The sequence below is a fragment of the Schistocerca nitens genome, chromosome 7, assembly GCF_023898315.1.
Source record: "Schistocerca nitens isolate TAMUIC-IGC-003100 chromosome 7, iqSchNite1.1, whole genome shotgun sequence".
NCBI lineage: Eukaryota > Metazoa > Arthropoda > Insecta > Orthoptera > Acrididae > Schistocerca > Schistocerca nitens.
In genome coordinates this window covers 472,862,234-472,882,678 of record NC_064620.1, presented here as the reverse complement: position 1 = coordinate 472,882,678, position 20,445 = coordinate 472,862,234, and positions in this window count along the sequence as shown.

The following is a 20,445-nucleotide window of genomic DNA, read 5'->3' as shown; positions in this document are numbered from 1 at the left end:
GTGCAAATACAGATCAGTGTGCGTTGTCTTCCGATACACCCCATGACCTAGGGTGCCGTCAGGCCTTCTCTTGACCAAGACGTCAAGGAAAGGTAGTTTACCCTCCGTTTCAGTCTCCATAGTGAATTTGATGTTGGGGTGTATGGAGTTTAGATGTGTAAGGAAGTCAAGGAGTTTATCCATACCATGTGGCCAGATGGCGAAAGTGTCGTCCACGTAACGGAAAAAGCAAGTAGGTTTACATTCGGATGACGACAGGACTTCCTCCTCGAAGTTCTCCATGTACAAATTCGCTACCACCGGTGAGAGTGGGCTACCCATGGCGACTCCCTCCGTCTGTTCGTAGTATTCTCCATTAAAAAGAAAATACGTGGAAGTCAAGACATGCCTAAAAAGTTCAGTGGTCTTCTCGTCAAACTTCTGACTAATCAATTCTAGTGACTCTCGCAGGGGTACCCTTGTGAACAAGGAAACGACGTCAAAACTCACCATGATATCTGACTCACCCAACGTGAAGCTATCAAGGCGTTTAACAAAATCCACGGAATTACGGATGTGATGAGGGCATTTACCCACGTAAGGACTTAATATTCCCGTCAGGTATTTGGCCAACAAATATGTAGGTGCCCTGATGTTGCTGACAATGGGGCGTAATGGTACCCCCTCTTTGTGAACCTTCGGGAGTCCATATAGTCTAGGTGGTACCGGACCTTGGGGTAACAATTTCTTATTTATTTATTCAGCTGTGTCGCAGCTGTTACAAGATTTTAAGTAAAATATTCATACGACATAAGCTGATAATTTAGCTGTTGTACTTTCAATAACAGCTGGGATTAATTCTTGATATTAAGAAATATTCGTATCTAACCATCAAAGAATATCATTAATGGCCGGCCGTGGTGGCCGATAGGTTCTAGGCACTACAGTCTGGACTGCTACGGTCGCAGATTCGAATCCTGCCTCGGGCATGGATGTGTGTGATGTCCTTAGGTTAGTTAGGTTTAAGTTCTAGGGGACTGATGACCTCAGCAGTTAAGTCCCACAGTGCTCAGATCCATTTGAACCATTTTTTTCTTCATGCGTGCTTGGCGTTTCCAGTGTTTTTGGGGTTTGTCTCGCACTGTGTGATTTTTGTACTGTGGCGCCTTTTGTGTTTAACTCCAGTGTATTTTAAGTGCACAACGAATTGCCAGCTGTGTTCTTTTAACTTTATGTCGACTTTTTAAGTGTCCCTCAGTGCATGTCTCCGTACTAGTGTATATTTTAAGTCCCATCATCTCCATTTCCTCTGCTTTTCATGTCCCCTTTTAATGTAAGCGTTCCCATTTTTATGTGTTTTTGTAAAGCCATTTGGCTGAAAAGCAATGGACTGTGCCGCTGCCACCCATACCCAGCCCATATGGGGCAGGAGAATAAAATTACAAAAAAGGAAAAATACAGCTCCAGCAGTCAGAAGTTTTACGCCTGTCGATGATGGTGGAGCTAGCTATCGAAAGCTTAAAGAATTTTATTGGAACTGATATGGCTTGCAAACCGAAAAGAGTTTATACAGTCATGCCACCACGAAACACTCCAAGGGCACAGAGTGAATACTTGTAAAGAACGTCGTCTGTTACTTGTAGCACTGTAAACTGTCATTTTCGACCGCTAAATGTGTGGTATCAACAACCCAATGGAGGTCATGTGAGGCCTTTTCGTGTTGCTATTGAGCGGCGATGTGATGCAATGTTTTCGTCAGTCACCAACAAGGAAGTAGTGTGATTTCAACACTGGGCATCGCGGTTTTCACCTCTGTCCCATAGGCGTCTAAATGAGGAGTAAAATGTTTCAATGAGGGGATGTGACCTCCTTCCCATCATGTGTTACGTCCGCTGAGGGGTTACGCAGAGCTGCGGCGAAATTTGATGCCCATGTGATAACGATAACCCGCCTTACACCTCACATAAACGTCTGAGCTTTGGCCGCTTGTGCGCAAGTGTTGACATCTTAATATCTGAAGCATTGCCTATCCCTATGATGACGTCACACGGCGGCACTCTCTTGTTGCATTATAGAGGAAGATTGTAGGCACCTTGAAGCCAAATTTCAAACTGCTGCTTTTCATAGGGAGACAATTACTGGGTTTCGTAAAACTAGCCATTTCATTTTGTTGCGTAGTGTAAGACACACCACTAGGTCTTATTAAAAGTGTAAAATTTAAATATATCTTATATCTGTCAACTCTCACTACTTATTCATCCCCAAACGTTAAATTCTAAATTAATAATAACACAGAACCAGGACTAATAAACGATTGACAGACTGTAAGCAATAAACTGTAACTTAGAAATTAAACTACTCACACAAGAAGTAGAGAGTGAGCCCACAGAAAAGACAATAAAGAAGAGGTAGACAATAATTATGTGTTCCAGAACCGATGCTCACAATCTCAAATTGCTTATGTCGAACAATCCAGTGCACCGAAAATATTTGGTGTTCCACAGGATGGCTGCCCTCTAAGACAGACTGCCACTAATATCGAGATGGTTGACAATCCTGGCCATCTGTTAAACCACCATCATTGTGGATGACCTGTAAATTGGAATATGAGGTTTGAGACCGAAGGAGCTAATGCTCCATATTCCATTTCAATGCATCCATATGCAGTTGTTACTGATAGCGGTGTTCTCCTAGTCGTAAAACTAGCCATTTCATTTTGTTGCGTAGTGTAAGACACACCACTAGGTCTTATTAAAAGTGTAAAATGTTAATATATCTCATATCTGTCAACTCTCACTATTGTAATAACTTTATTCCACTACTGAAATGTTTACACACACCCATAGCCTATAATTAACAGTTTATAATTAGCTATTGTGTCTTTATAATTCTTTACTTTTAATTTTATTTTGCTTACTTTATACAAAAATTTTCGCTAAAGTATATTGTGGCTGTACACATTACGAAGTCACACAATGTTAGTATATGAAAGTCAATAGAAAATTCACTGTCATTATAGGAATAGACTTCCACTAGTACTATTTGTAGCAAGAATGACACTCAAATGTAAAAGGAACGATACATAATACTGTGGAAAGAAGCAACGATTTGGTAAAAGAGTGTTTGTGCATTATGCTAGAAACAAGAGTTGATACTTGTAGTATCTGTGATTCGCAATTATAAGCTGAAAATTTTGCGGAGTCAGCAGATGAACAATGTACAACCACTTTGAAAAGATATTACGTTACACTATGAAGTGAGAAACTGCCAGATGCATCTTAATCCTGTTCTCTGTTATGTAGGTAACTGCTACCTACGACTTTGGACTGGCATACGTATCTTAGACTACAGAAGATTTTTGGAGGTTAAGACTTTTGGCTCCTGCCTCGAACTTGTACATAAACCATAGTGACTGTGTTAAAAACAGACTTGATGTAACCTGCGATTCCATAGTCATTTCATCGATTGCTTCATGTGTACGCAATATTCTTTTTAAGCCATGAAAACAGTAGAAGCGACCACGACACAGAAAAAAATTTCACACTCTATAAGGTAGAAAACTTTGGAGGACGTTCTTTACTCTCATGAATATTAATTCAGTACTTTTCAACTTCATTTCCTGTCTGTAAAGCTATAATTATTTTATAACCCCACACCCTTTTCTACGATTTACTATACTGTTACCTTCCAGAAGAGATGTTGCAATCACTACGTCGTTCCAAAAACTTCTTGGTTCTGGGAATTCGTTTAGAGACACAGGTATCATTAGAAACATGAAACCTTTTACTGAGGGAAATAATTCCGCACATGCACTTTACTTAGTACTGAGAGTATCTATTGTTGGCATGTTAGGTGAACTTCAAGAAAAAAAACATACAACCCCTGTGTGGAGTGAGTCAATGAAAATCTGTCAAACTAGGAAACCTTTGTAACTCAGACATATGAAAATGTACACTCAGTCAAAACAGAATATGTGTTGCACTGTGACTAATCTGTCAACACAGATCATCCACAAGGCAACTACAGATGTGGCGTCTAGAGTTTAAATTATGAAGTACCTTCTTGCATATATAAGCAGAAGAATCGTACAATCCGTGAAGCGGCACTTCGGGAACTGCCTGAAACAGAAGCAGAAATGATCAACAAACTACTAGAAATCTGCGGCCTACAAAACTACCACCGCATAATAATTATATCGCATAAAGAAAGAGCTATCCTAAAAATTGTGAGGAATAATGAAGTTACTGTGATGAGAAAGAAATGCTAATACCACTGTAATAATGAAACGTACAATGTATTAAGCAAAAATCAGCGACTTGCTGCGTGATCTTTCGTATAAAGAAGTAAAGGCTAACCACACAGCGAAGGTAGTAAAGAAGAGGCAGATCATAATTACGGGATACAGAACCGATGCTGTCACAGTTGAAGGACCTACGTCCAATAATCTAGTGCACCGAAAATATATGGGTTGTCACGAGATGTCACTGACGTCGACTAATCCACGTACTGCCTAGGCAAACACATGACCCCTACGTTCCGCTGCATGGTTGGCAACATTCAGTAATACTGCAATGGTTCAATACACTATATTCAACTCATACCGGAACAGCAAGTAACGTGTACGAGTTTAAATATGATCTTTGACGTAGTATTGATATATCATTGTACCTTAGTGCAGCTACGTAGGTTGGCAACATATTTTAGCTGACAGACAAAGTAAAACGATCAGACCCCAATTTTACCGTGAGAAAATGCGACAAACACACTGTTGCAAAACGAGCACTCATACAACAAAGCTAATGTGACTCACAGACAAGTGGATCACTCTACTTCTCTGAGTTAAGTACACTCCTGGAAGTTGAAATAAGAACACCGTGAATTCATTGTCCCAGGAAGGGGAAACTTTATTGACACATTCCTGGGGTCAGATACATCACATGATCACACTGACAGAACCACAGGCACATAGACACAGGCAACAGAGCATGCACAATGTCGGCACTAGTACAGTGTATATCCACCTTTCGCAGCAATGCAGGCTGCTATTCTCCCATGGAGACGATCGTAGAGATGCTGGATGTAGTCCTGTGGAACGGCTTGCCATGCCATTTCCACCTGGCGCCTCAGTTGGACCAGCGTTCGTGCTGGACGTGCAGACCGCGTGAGACGACGCTTCATCCAGTACCAAACATGCTCAATGGGGGACAGATCCCGAGATCTTGCTGGCCAGGGTAGTTGACTTACACCTTCTAGAGCACGTTGGGTGGCACGCGATACATGCGGACGTGCATTGTCCTGTTGGAACAGCAAGTTCCCTTGCCGGTCTACGAATGGTAGAACGATGGGTTCGATGACGGTTTGGATGTACCGTGCACTATTCAGTGTCCCCTCGACGATCACCAGTGGTGTACGGCCAGTGTAGGAGATCGCTCCCCACACCATGATGCCGGGTGTTGGCCCTGTGTGCCTCGGTCGTATGCAGTCCTGATTGTGGCGCTCACCTGCACGGCGCCAAACACGCATACGACCATCATTGGCACCAAGGCAGAGGCGACTCTCATCGCTGAAGACGACACGTCTCCATTCGTCCCTCCATTCACGCCTGTCGCGACACCACTGGAGGCGGGCTGCACGATGTTGGGGCGTGAGCGGAAGACGGCCTAACGGTGTGCGGGACCGTAGCCCAGCTTCATGGAGATGGTTGCGAATGGTCCTCGCCGATATCCCAGGAGCAACAGTGTCCCTAATTTGCTGGGAAGTGGCGGTGCGGTCCCCTACGGCACTGCGTAGGATCCTACGGTCTTGGCGTGCATCCGTGCGTCGCTGCGGTCCGGTCCCAGGTCGAAGGGCACGTGCACTTTCCGCCGACCACTGGCGACAACATCGAAGTACTGTGGAGACCTCACGCCCCACGTGTTGAGCAATTCGGCGGTACGTCCACCCGACCTCCCGCATGCCCACTATACGCCCTCGCTCAAAGTCCGTCAACTACACATACGGTTCACGTCCACGCTGTCGCGGCATGCTACCAGTGTTAAAGACTGCGATGGAGCTCCGTATGCCACGGCAAACTGGCTGACACTGACGGCGGCGGTGCACAAATGCTGCGCAGCTAGCGCCATTCGACGGCCAACACCGCGGTTCCTGGTGTGTCCGCTGTGCCGTGCGTGTGATCATTGCTTGTACAGCCCTCTCGGAGTGTCCGGAGCAAGTATGGTGGGTCTGACACAGCGGTGTCAATGTGTTCTTTTTTCCATTTCCAGGAGTGTAATTCACAAGTGCGGCCACGAGAGCATCCAGCCGGCACAGTTGAATAAATGTAAAATTTTTTCTCGGCGAAATGACTTTCGGGCTTGCAGCAACATAGAATACACTTCTTCGTGTAATATTTCGGCTGTGAACCGTTCAGCCATCTTCACCGCCTCCGAATTTTACGGTTGGCACTACCCACGCCGGCAAATGACGGTCACCGGGAATTCGCCATACTCACATCCTGCCATTGAATCGCCACATTGTGTGACGTGATTCGTCACTCCACACTACGTTTTTATACTGTGCAATCGTGCAATGTTTACGCTCCTTGCACCAGGGGAGGCGTCGGTCGGCATTTACGGGCGTGATGTGTGGCTTATGAGCAACCGCTCGAGCATGAAATCCAAGTTTCGTCACCTCCCGCCTAACTGTCATAGTACATGCAGTGCATCCTGATGCAGTTTGGAATTCATGTGTGATAGTGTGGATTGGTATGTGTCTATTACACATTACTCAACAGACGAGATCGGCCTTTACGCCTTTGTGCTGTACGTGTCCCTTTTCGTTTCCACTTCACTACCATATCGGAAACAATGGACGTAGGGGTGTTCAGGAGTGTGAAAATCTTCACGTACAGACGTATGACACAAGTGACTCCCAATCAACTGACAATGAATTCCGCGGAGCGTCCCATTCTGCCCTCTCACGATGTCTACTGAATACTAATGCCCCTGATATGGAGTACCTGGCAGCAGGTGGCAGCACAATGCACCTAAAATGGAAGACGTTCTATTTTGCGGGTTTTCGGATACTTTTGATTACATAATGTAGCGCTATTCAGAACCGGCGCCATGACCATAGATGGCAGGAGTGAACGACGGCTGCGGTTAAATGTGCTGGCGAATAGACTCCAACTGTCGAGCAACGGAGCTCTGAAATGAACCAAGGGCAGTGTCTCATCAACGACCGTTCAGGGACGTTACTGCGTATAAGCCACCGTATTAGGCGCCTGGTTCACGTACTCATTCTGACTGCTGTTCATCAGCAATGAAGTCTGGTATTTGCACGTCAGTACCGGAACGGGACGCACACTGAATGATGACAGACTACGTTTGTAAATGAAACACTATTTATGCTCGATTGGACAGATGGATCGTGAAGTGTACGCCGTGAAACGTCTCGAAGCAAAAACCCCGCAGAAATCGTCGGAGGTGCCCAGACTGGAGAACGGACGGCTTCGTTCTGGAGAATGCTTGCGAGGCTTTCACTGGACGACCTCGTCATTCTGAAATGCATAACTGACCAACCTGGCGGACTTGTCCACACTCACATGCCATATATTTTCTCTCGGCACGATGGAATATACCAGTACGACGTTGCAACGTGTCACACAGCTCTTGTGTTTCTGCGTGCTTCGAATAACACCAGTATGATTTTATTGTACACTCCTCGTCACCATACTGGCCTGATTAAATACCCATCGAGAATCTGTGGGACCACCTCAGTAGCCCTGTCTACGAAATTATTCCTCAACAGAGAAAATTAACACAGCTGGCCGCGGTACTGGAATCGGCATCGTTGAACATCCCTGTCTCTATTTCCAAGAAAATCACTGACAGTCTCCTCGGACGCGTCCACGTCGCAAAAGAGAGTTAGTCAAGCTTTTGGCAGGCAGTGACATTAATATGACTGGACAGTGCTAATATTGATTCCAAAATAGGAATCGTGTCAGCGTTCTCTATTTGTAGCGTGAACTGTACGATTTTGTGTAGACTGCAGAGGTGCTAATGAAATCTGCGTTCCCCGGCTTACACATGGCGCTATATGAGTAAGGTGTCGCTAACTTACCTTACTCAGCCAACAATGTCGACAACAGAATGGCGAAGACTTTTGAGCTGTTTGCTCGAAGGCAGCCAGAAACACATCAGAGAAAAGTGGGCAGATTCATTGCCACTTCGTGTGTCTCCTTCGTGTGTCAACCTTAATTCCTTGCAAAATTTTCTCTTTGATTTCCTTTACTGATTGCTTTTAGCACAGATTGAACAACATTTATTACCGACTCCTTTCCACATCCTTTGAAATACTTCTGTTTCTGTGCAACTTGTAAACAATATTTTAACTTGTATATTACATCCTTGATTCAGAATTTGAAACAATGTATTCCATCCGACTTTATCTATGTCTACAAGTGATGAAAAGGATCATCTGATTTTCTTTAAACTAGCTTTCGTGATTAATTTCTACGCTAGTATCATTACCCACGTTCCTTCATTTCTCTGGAAATTAATCTGATCTTTCCCCTGACCGGCGACTTATAACTGCGCCTTGCTTCTGTACATAACTAGCCGTATCATTTTGCTGCCATGAGTTATTAAAATGATATTTTGATTATACATTTGTCAGCACCACATTCTTTGGTATGTGAACAATTATTTATGACGTTCTATCTCCTGTATACCAAATGAAATAGTTTTGTATAAGTTAGTTCTCCCAAAGTTCTTAAAATTCTTGCGAATTGACGCCTACTCCATGTGCCTTCTTTCGACTTAGATCTTTCAGCGCTCTGACAAATGCTTTTCACGGTGTCACATTTCTCATTTCTGCTTCTTCATCCATTTTCTACTGTCTTTCCACAGCACAGTCTTAAAATTTGTTTCTTTTACATTGCCCTTCTTTGTATTCTTGCCAACTGTAAGCCTTTTCTTCTCTGCTTAGAACTGGCGTTCCAACCGAGCAATTTATGTTTATACATCTGATTAGTTTATGTTTATAAAGCAGTTCGATTTAATTTCTCTTTCATGATATACAGTAACATCAACATCACTGAGATACGATCGACGTTATGTAATGTGTCTAATATGAAATATTGAGAAAATGCCCTGAAGTTCACTGCAGTCAATATAACAAAGTGCTTATCATCATTTACTGATACTACGTTAGAGAGATTAAGGTTTTTTACTATTAACTAACGGTCTGTTTAGCGTCCTTAAGATGTACGATTAATGTAGAAATAACGCCTTAAGACAAAGCAAGTATTTGAGGACATTAATTTTGTTTTTTAGACATAAGATATAGCTAATAAATGTGAAGCTTTTCTGGTCTCACATGAAATTGTTTTTGAAGATACAGCATGTAAAATGTTAGTTATTTTTAGAGGTTAACATGTGGTGTTTGCGTGTGATTTGCCACTCTCTCTTTCATGTTTTTGTAGTCTTCAGTCCAAAGACTGGTTTGATGCAGCTCTCCACGCTATTCTGTCCGGTGCAAGCTTCATCTCCGATTAAGTACTGCAACCTGCATCCCTCAGAATCTGCTTATCTGCTTACTGCCCCCCCCCTCTACGATTTCCACCCCCCCCCCTCCGCCACCCTATGCTTACTACAGTACTGCCTTGGTGATCCCTAATTTTTACACCTGTCGGCACTTGCTTTCTTGGAAATTGAGGCTATTACGAGTATATTCTTCTTGAACTCTGAGGGTACTTCACCTGTCTCATACATGTTTCTCACCGAATGGTAAAGTTTTGTCATAGGTGGTTCTCCCAAGACTATTAGTAGTTGTAATGGAATGTTGTCTAGTGCCAGCGCCTTGTTTCGACTTAAGTCTTTCAGTGCTTTGTAAAATCTTTCACGCAGTATCATATACCACTCTCATCTTCATCTACGTTCTGTCCCATTTCCATAATATTGCCCTAAAGTACTCGTACATCTTCCTTCTATAGAACCCCTATATACTCTTTCCGCCTTTTCTGATTTCCCTTCTTTTCTCAGGACTGGTTTCCCATCTGAGCTCTTGATATTCATACAGATGGTTATCTTTTCCCAGCATGTCTCTTTAATTTTCCTGTACGCAGTATCTGTCTTAACCCTAGTGATATATGCTTCTACATCTTTACATTTGTTCTTTAGCCATTCCTGCTTAGCCATTTTGCACTTCCTGTCGATTCCATTTTTTAGACTTTTGTGTTCCCTTTCACCCGCTTCATTTATTGTGTTTATACATTTTCTCCTTTCATCGATTAAATTCAATAACTCTTGTGTTACACAAGGATTTCTCCTAGCCCTATCTTTGTACCTACATGATCTCCTGCGACCGTGATTATTTCATCTGTCAGTGCTACCCAGTCTTCTTTTATTGTGTACCTTTCCCCCGTTTTTCTCATTTTTTTCTAATGCTCCCTTTGAAAACTCTACAACCTTTGGTTCTTTCAGTTTATCCAGGTGCCACCTCTTTAATATCCTGCATTTTTTGCAGTTGCTTCAGTTTTAATCTGCGACTTGTAACAAATAAATTATGGTCAGAGTCCACATCTGCCCCAGGAGAAATCTTACAATTTAAAATCTGGTTCCTAAATCTCTGACTAACCATTATAAAATTATTCTGAAACCTTCTGGTGTCTCCAGCTCTCTTCCACGTATACAGTTTCTCATGTTTCTTAAGCCGACTATTAGCTACGACTAAATTATGTTCTGTGGCTTCCTCTTGCATTCCTTTCCCCCAGTCTACGTTCGTATACTTCACCTACTTCCCTTGTCTTCCTTTACCTGCTATGGAATTCCAGTTCCCCATGGCTATTAAATTTTCAGCTCCCGTAACTATCAGAATAATTTCTTTTATCTCATCATACATTCTCCTCCTCCTCATCTGTGGAGTTAGATGGCACATAAATTTATACTACTGTGGTGGGTGTAGATTTCGTTTCTATCTAGTCTACATAAGTGCCTTCACTATGCTGTTCATAATAGTTTATCGGCGTTCCGATTTTTTTACTCATTATTAAACCAACTCCCGCATTACCCCTGTATGAATTTGTGTTTATATCCCTGTATTCACCTGACCAGAAGCATCGATCCTCTACCCACCGAACTTCCCTAATTCCCACGGTATCTATCTTTAACCTATTCACTTCCCTTTTTAAATCTTGTAACCTACCTGCCAGATTAAGGGATCTAACATTCCAAGCTTCGATGCGTAGAATTCCAGTTTCGTTTCTCCCAATAACGACGTCCTCCTGAGTAATCCGCGCACGGAGATACGAATGAGGGACTATTTTACCTCTGGAATTTTTACCCAAGAGGATGCCATCATCATATAACCATACAGTGGAGCTGCATGCCCTCGAGAAAATTTACGGCTTTAATTTGTCCTTGCTTTTAGCCGTTCGCAGTACAAGCATAGTAAGGCCGTTTGGGTTGATGTTACAAGTTGCCCCTGCAACTACTGAAAAGGCTGCTGCCCCTCTTCAGGAACCACACGTTTGTCTGGCCCCTCAACTGATACCCCTCCGCTGTGGTTGCGCCTACCGTACGGCTCTTTGTATCACTGAGGCAAGCAAGCCTCCCCACCAACGCTACGATCCATGGTCCATGGGGGGAGGGGGTTCTGTATTGCACATATTCACATCAGCTTGAGCACTTTCGTTACTCACCAGATCTAGGCCCAAGCAATTTTTTCTGTTGTTTGGCTAAAAGTTGTGCCCTGAGGACAAAAATAATCGTCGAATGAAGAAACCGACACCTTCGCTAGAAAATATTTTACAGAGAAAGGCACGAACTTCTATTTCGATGGTTCAAAGAGATCAGAGATTCGCTATGAAAAGCATAAAGACATGCAGGGAGACTATGTTGAAATAAAATTTTAGAAAAAACGTGAGACGTGGGACTTAGGGAGGGCTGAAAAAGGCGTGGACGGGACCTAATCAGTTACCGTTGGTTGCACAGCACACACGTACACGTTATTTAAGGATAATTTTTTTTAGAACAATCATTTAAAAAACAATTGCCTGTAACACAAGCTACACTGACGGCTGATGGCCTTCTTAAGAAAGAATTCAAATTATTTGTCAGCTGAAGGCCGCGAGCAATACTTCAGAACAATTAGCGGCTAAAGACTTTAAGTTATTTGTCATCTGAAGGCCACAAGCAATAGGAATAATTTAAATCAGACCAAATAAAGAACGGAGTGATCCACAGTCAGTGCTCCAAGGTTCGACCTGAATAAAATCCCTACATCAGCGTAATAGGTGAGACAGCAACCAAGAGTTATGCTCACTTAACGGGATGACAAACTAGGGACAGCTTAAACTCCGACCAGCACACTCGCAAAATCCACCTAATATGAGATAACCAGTACCACGATAGAATAACAGTTAATATCGTCAAATGATAAGCATTTAATTACACAAGTTGTGTAAAAATCATAGTACGCAGGCAGGGTTAAGACCAAACTGACTATTCAAAATCTGACTAGATGCACATGGAACAACAACAAAAAAAAAAAAAAAATCCAGAAAGAACTCAAACAATGCTAAACCAGTAACTATACAGTAACGAGACGAATTGCACGTAGACATGAAAGCCAAGAACACAGAAACGGTCGAAAGACCGGATACACGTCATCCACTGAGGCAACCGACGGAACGACCAACCATCGGTCGTTGCCAATCAAGTCAGGAAAGGGAAACATCGGCGTATAAATCCACCAACTGACAGCTTGATGGCATGAGATCACTTCGAAAGACGGACACACACACATGTGGAAGTTGCACTACTCGAATATAACGATCCATTCAACTTATACTCGCTGAATTCGGACCTCGACGTGCCTGTGCACTCTCGCGACCACATCCTTCCATCGGGCAGTGCATACATATCCAGCTCCCTCGGCGAGTACTGGTGCTGTCGGACGTCACTGAACTCCGACACACGAGGACCCGGAAATACTGAAGGTCGCTTCAAAGACAGTACCACAGTACTCGCTACCGATAAACGTCACTGCTGCCACTCACGAAAAGACAAATTTCACAAACGCAGTGGCGCCAGTGAACGGACTGAGAAAACGAGAGGTCACAATCCGAATACACGACGCCAAGCTGTCAACGGCTCAAACACGAGCCGGAGCACGACTCTAAAAGTTTGATTTCACTGTTAAGGCGGAAAATTTTCAGACTACCATAATACAACGTGTTGCGAAGAAGGGTCTGTAACTGATAAGAAATTTTTTAAAAATGTTTTTGTTGTTGTTGTTGTTGTGGTCTTCAGTCCTGAGACTGGTTTGATGCAGCTCTCCATGCCACTCTATCCTGTGCAAGCCTCTTCATCTCCCAGTACCTACAGCAACCTACATGCTTCTGAATCTGCTTAGTGTATTCATCTCTTGGTCTCCCTCTACGATTTTTACCCTCCACGCTGCCCTCCAATGCTAAATTTGTGATCCCTTGATGCCTCAAAACATGTCCTACCAACCGATCCCTTCTAGTCAAGTTGTGTCACAAACTTCTCTTCTCCCCAATCCTATTCAATACCTCCTCATTAGTTACGTGATCTACCCACCTTATCTTCAGTATTCTTCTGTAGCACCACATTTCGAAAGCTTCTATTCTCTTCTTGTCCAAACTATTTATCGTCCATGTTTCACTTCCATACATGGCTACACTCCATACAAATACTTTCAGAAACGACTTCCTGACACTTAAATCTATAATCGATGTTAACAAATTTCTCTTCTTCGGAAACGATTTCCTTGCCATTGCCAGTCTACATTTTATATCCTCTCTACTTCGACCATCATCAGTTATTTTGCTCCCTACATAGCAAAACTCCTTTACTACTTTAAGTGTCTCATTTCCTAATCTAATCCCCTCAGCATCACCCGATTTAATTTGACTACATTCCATTATCCTCGTTTTGCTTTTGTTGATGTTCATCTTATATCGTCCTTTCAAGACACTGTCCATTCCGTTCAACTGCTCTTCCAAGTCCTTTGCTGTCTCTGACAGAATTACAATGTCATCGGCGAACCTCAAAGTTTTTACTTCTTCTCCATGAATATTAATACCTACTCCGAATTTTTCTTTTGTTTCCTTTACTGCTTGCTCAATATACAGATTGAATAACATCGGGCAGAGGCTACAACCCTGTCTCACTCCTTTCCCAACCACTGCTTCCCTTTCATGCCCCTCGACTCTTATAACTGCCATCTGGTTTCTGTACAAATTGTAAATAGCCTTTCGCTCCTTGTATTTTACCCCTGCCACCTTCAGAATTTGAAAGAGGGAATTCCAGTTAACGTTTTCAAAAGCTTACTCTAAGTCTACAAATGCTAGAAACGTAGGTTTCCCTTTCCTTAATCTTTCTTCTAAGATAAGTCGTAAGGTCAGTATTGCCTCACGTGTTCCAACATTTCTACGGAATCCAAACTGATCTTCCCCGAGGGCCGCTTCTACCAGTTGTTTTTGTAAAACCACCTAAATCTAAATCTAAATTTGTAAATTTAGAAATATTTGCTTTCATAAAACTTCGAAATTTCATCTGTTGGTATAACCAAATATGTTGAAGTGTATTTTGTTACACGATCTTTAACAAACTTTGTAATTTTCATGTAAATTATTGTACTGGATCATACCAATAGGGAAATGTCAGCAAATGTTAGGTGTTCTTAAATTCGTCAGAGAGTTATGTGTGATGGCTTCTGAGCGTTCCTTCGTTAAGTCATTTTGCAATTGTTTTGCGCTCAAGCATTAGGCCTGATTCAGAGTGGATGTGTATCTTCTACAAGACGAGACCTTGCTCATTGTCATGTCATATTTCACGAGGTACAATGGATCACGTATGTGAGCAAAGGATTTTAGTTCCAAATAACATCAGCTGCCTGCTCCGAATGAGTACGCAGTTAATCAGAGTGATCTCGAAATGCCTGGAGCTAATTGAGCAATATCGTAGACAGCGACACATTTATCCCTGAAACATCGATAAACTGTTAAACAGTTCATATCAAATTGTCTTGAAACTTTAATAAGGCATATCCAGCGAATTCAAGTGAGAACAGTGACTAATAACATCAGTCACATAAATTTTTTTCTTATCGACCTTGCCATCAAAATTCAGTCATTGTTACACAAACCACAATCCTTAACTTTTCCTTTGTAGTTATGCCGAGTGTCATTAACGAATATGTAACGTGCCAAAATAGAATATATTTCAAAACTTAATCAGAGTTTTTTCTAAAGCACTGAATTTTTTTCTAATAAATTTCATTCCTTCAATCTGTTTGCTCAGTATTACGATTAAATACAGTGAAAATCGTTATTTGCAGAATGAAGTGGCTATGGAAGGAAAACTAAAACAATTGAAATCCAATTATGTTGGCAGTTGGAAACTCCATTTTCACATGTGTTTTTGTTTTTTTTAGGACTGATTTTGTAAAAATACTTGCTGTTATTTGCTTTGCGGATCCTATTTCGGCACTGCAATTGAGTTCCAGTTCGATTAATTATTTATTTGATGTGTAGAATTACACGTTATTTTACACAGTGAAATTATTTAGCATTTACCTGTGGAGTTTTTACCTTCGAGAGTAAACTTTATCTACGGCAACACGATGTTGACTTTAACAGACATAGTTTGCCGTTTAGTTTATTCCGTAACAATTATTTCGGTCTCTTTTTCAAATTATTACATTTTCATTTCCTTAGTAATGTAGCCGACCGGTGTGGCCGAGTGGTTCTAGGCGCTTCAGTCTGGAATCGCATGAACCGCTACAGTTGCAGGTTCGAATCCTGCCTCGGGCATGGATGTGTGTGATGTCCTTAGGTTAGTTAAGTTTAAATAGTTCTATGTTCTAGGGGACTGGTGACCTCAGATGTTTAGTCCCATAGTTCTCAGAGCCATTTTTGAACCTTAGTAAAGTAAAACCATATTTATTATTTCTGTCTGTTATTTAGTAAAGTGATTCTGTTGTTTTCGTGTGCGTATTATTTCGTTAGCACACGTGTGTTCAGATAAGTTACTTGATAACTACCGTTGTGATTGTAACTGGTTAGTGAAGAACTGTTATGATGGACTGTCTACCGAATTTACAAATAATTTAAATGATTTGCAGTGACTTTAAAAATATTTTGTGGCAATTTTCGCTGTATTTGCTGTGTATATGGGTACTATTTTCAACTAGTATTTAAAAGTAACGTAAAAAAGAGAGTTAGTAAGTTATTTTTAAAAGTAACCATTTTTACACATTTCCAATTACCATTTATTATTTCGGAAACGTGTGCCTTAATTTGCTTGATCCTATTAGGCTAACACTATTACTGTCATTTGCAGAACCGATGAGAGAGGTGGGAGGGGGGGGGGGGGAGTGCGTATACAACTTCGTCAGTTAGGGGTTAAAATACGTCTGAAAGTAAACTCTTCTTGAACTGCAATCAATAAACAGATTAGGGATTAGTTTACGTTTTACTTTGCTTCATAATATTCTAGTCGTCCACCACTGAATGACCTGTTGTCATTCCTCAAAATACGCTACTACACCACATTTTAAAATTAAATGCTAGCTATATCAAGTAAACACTGAACTAATGTGATGTTCCAGCAGAAATCTGTGTTCGCATATGATAATGGAACAGTAGTTACCAGTTTCGCTTCTGTTACCGCTACTTTTTCAGTATTACGTACAGCTATTTCAGTTTCAGATATTAGTCATAGATGCCAATCGTTACACGAGACTCTTGTATCTGCAGTTCATATTGGTTGCTCCACTTTATACTTTCTAAGGTTGTTTTCCTTTCACATGTAATGTGTCTCGTGACACTTTCCACTTTAGAAGCTTCACTATTCGCTGAATGACAACTATGGCGTGACACTGATCGCACAGAATACATTATGTCACAGGTCCGGTTATAAATACTCATGCTACTTCCTCACTTTAAACATCTCGACTAAGAGCCTAACGTCATCTAAAAGCTGTTGAATAATATAAAAATGATCCGTCTTCAGCTGCGAACATTCCTAGATGATCTAAACCAAGGAACGTTATGCATCGCTAAACTTCAATTGTGTACCGATCGCCAAATTTTGTCAAATATATTTCATTGCAGTAACCTTGACTTGTAGGTAAGTTTGAAGACAAAAGGCCACCATTTTTGTTGAGTCCCTATTCAATTTCAATGATAATGACAATGGTTGCAACATCGATGTTGGTGAATCCCACAAAAACAGCTTCAGTGCAGTGTAATTGATTTCCAGGGACATTTCAAAATTGAAAAGTAAGGTACACTGTCTGACAGTCCATGTGATATTATACTGAAATCGTTGTGTCTTGCTAGTGAAAGTTTTATGTTAGTCACTTACTGAACTCTCAAATATATGTAGAGGCTTAATCGTGGCTCCTGTCAGCGTCTCTAGCAAATCAATTAAAATCAGTCATGGTCACTCGGCGTAGCTAATGCTCAATTTGGTATCACATTTTTCGCTAATGTTCGATTTGGTATCATATTTTTCGCCAATTCTGGATGTTCCCCTACTTCACTGTTGTGAATTTATTCGTTGTGAGTGTCAGCAACCAGTCTGACATTTAAAATTTGTTGTTCATATTGCTCTTATATGCAGATTTATAGTTTGGTGTGACCAGTTGCAATCAAAGCTGATCATCTGAAGATTTATGTAGTTGCGAATCCATATTGTTGGTTACGCAACCACATCGATCTTGATATTCATAAGTTTCATCGGAACTATACATACCATTAATAACAAATCTGCTGCTGGCATGCACTTGTTGTTGTCTACAGTCCTGAGACTGGGTTGATGCAGCTCTCCATGCTACTCTAACCTGTGCAAGCTTCTTCATCTCCCTGTACTTACTGCAACCTACATCCTTTTGAATCTGCTTTGTGTATTCATCTCTTCGTCTCCCTCTACGATTTTTACCATCCACGCTGCCCTCCAATGCTAAATTTGTGATCCGTTCGTGCATCAGAACATGCCCTACCAACCGGTCCCTTCTCATTGTCAAGTTGTGCCGCAAACTCCTCTTCTCCCCAATTCTATTCAAAATCTCCTCAATAGATATGTGATCTACCCATCTAATCTTCAGCATTCTTCTGTAGCACCACATTTCAAAAGCTTCTATTCTCTTCTTGTCCAAACTAGTTATCGTCCATGTTTCACTTCCATAGATGGCTACACTCTATACAAATACTTTCAGAAACGTCTTCGTGACACTTAAATCTACACTCGATGTTATCAAATTTCTCTTCTTCAGAAACGCTTTCCTTGCCATTGCGAGTCTACATTTTATCTCCTCTCTATTTCGACCATCATCAGTTATTTTGCTCCCCAAATAGCAAAACTCCTTTACTACTTTATGTGTCTCATTTCCTAATCTAATTCCCTCAGCATCACCTGACTTAATTCGACTACATTCCATTATCCTCGTTTTGCTTTTGTTGATGTTGATATTGTATCCTTCCCTCAAGACACTGTCCATTCCGTTTAACTTCTCGTCCAAGTCATTTGCTGTCTCTGACAGAATTACAATGTCATCGGCGAACCTCAATATTTTCATTTCTTCTCCATGGATTTTAATACCTACTACGAATTTTTCTTTTGTTTCCTTTACTGCTTGTTCAATATACAGATTGAATAACATCGGGGACAGGCTATAACCCTGTCTCACTCCCTTCCCAACCACTGCTTCCCTTTCATGCCCCTCGACACTTTTAACTGCCATTTGGTTTCTGTACAAATTGTAAATAGCCTTTCGCTCCCTGCATTTTACCCCGGCCATCTTTAGAATATGGGAGTATTCCAGTCAACATAGTCAAAAGCTTTCTCTAAGTATAAAAATGCTAGAAACGTAGGTTTGCCTTTCCTTAATCTATTTTCTGAGATAAGTCGTAGGGTCAGTATTGCCTCACATGTTCTAATATTTCTACGGAATCCAAACTGATCTTCCCCGACGACGGCTTCTACCAGTTTTTCCATTCGTCTGTAATGAATTCGCGTTAGTATTTTGCAGCTGTGACTTATTAAACTGATAGTTCGGTAATTTTCACATGTGTCAACACCTGCTTTCTTTTTGATTGGAATTATTATATTCTTCTTGAAGTCTGAGGGTATTTCGCCTGTCTCATACATCTTTCTCTCCAGATGGTAGATTTTTGTCAGGACTGGTTCTCCCAAGGCTGTCAGAAGTTCTAATGGAATGTTATCTACTCCCGTGGCCTTGTTTCGGCTCAGGTCTTTCAGTGCTTTGTCAAACTCTTCACGCAGTATCATATCTCCCATTTCATCTTCATCCTCTTCCATTTCCATAATATTGTCCTCAAGTACATCGCCTTTGTATAGACCGTCTATATACTCCTTCCACCTTTCTGCTTTCCCTTCTTTGTTTAGAACTGGGTTTCCACCTGAGCTCTTGATATTCATACAAGTGGTTCTCTTTTCTCCAAAGGTCTCTTTAATTTTCCTGTAGGCAGTATCTATCTTACCCCTTGTGAGATAAGCCTCTACATCCTTACATTTGTCCTCTAGCCATCCTTGCTTAGCCATTGTGCACTTCCTATCGATCTTATTTTTGAGACGTTTGTATTCCTTTTTCCCTGCTTCATTTATTGCGTTTCTATATTTTCTCCTTTCATCAATTAAAGTCAATATTTCTTCTGTTACCCAAGGATTTCTACTAGCCCTTGTCTTTTTACCTACTTGATCTTCTGCTGCCTTCACTACTTTATCCCTCAGAGCTACCCATTCTTCTTCTACTGTATTTCTTTCCCCCATTCCGGTCAATTGTTCCCCTATGCTCTCCCTGAAACTCTGTACAACCTCTGGTTTAGTCACTTTATCCAGGTCCCATGTCCTTAAATTCCCACCTTTTTGCCGTTTCTTCAGTTTTAATCTACAGTTCATAACCAATATATTGTGGTCAGAGTCCACATCTGCCCCTGGAAATGTCTTACAATTTAAAACCTGGTTCCTAAATCTCTGTCTTACCATTATATAATCTCTCTGATACCTTTTAGTATCTCCAGGATTCTTCCAGGTATACAACCTTCTTTTATGATTCTTGAACCAAGTGGTAGCTATGATTAGGTTATGCTCTGTGCAAAATTCTACAAGGCGGCTTCCTCTTTCATTTCTTCCCCCCGATCCATATTCACCTACTATGTTTCCTTCTCTCCCTTTTCCTACTCTCGAATTCCAGTCACCCATGACAAATTTTCGTCTCCCTTCACTACCTGAATAATTTCACTTATCTCATCATACGTTTCATCAATTTCTTCGTCTTCTGCAGAGCCAGTTGGCATATAAGCTTGAACTACCGTAGTAGGCATGGGCTTCGTGTCTATCTTGGCCACAATAATGCGTTCACTATGCTGTTTGTAGTAGCTTACCCGCAATCCTTTTTTTATTCATTATTAAACCTACTCCGGCATTACCCCTA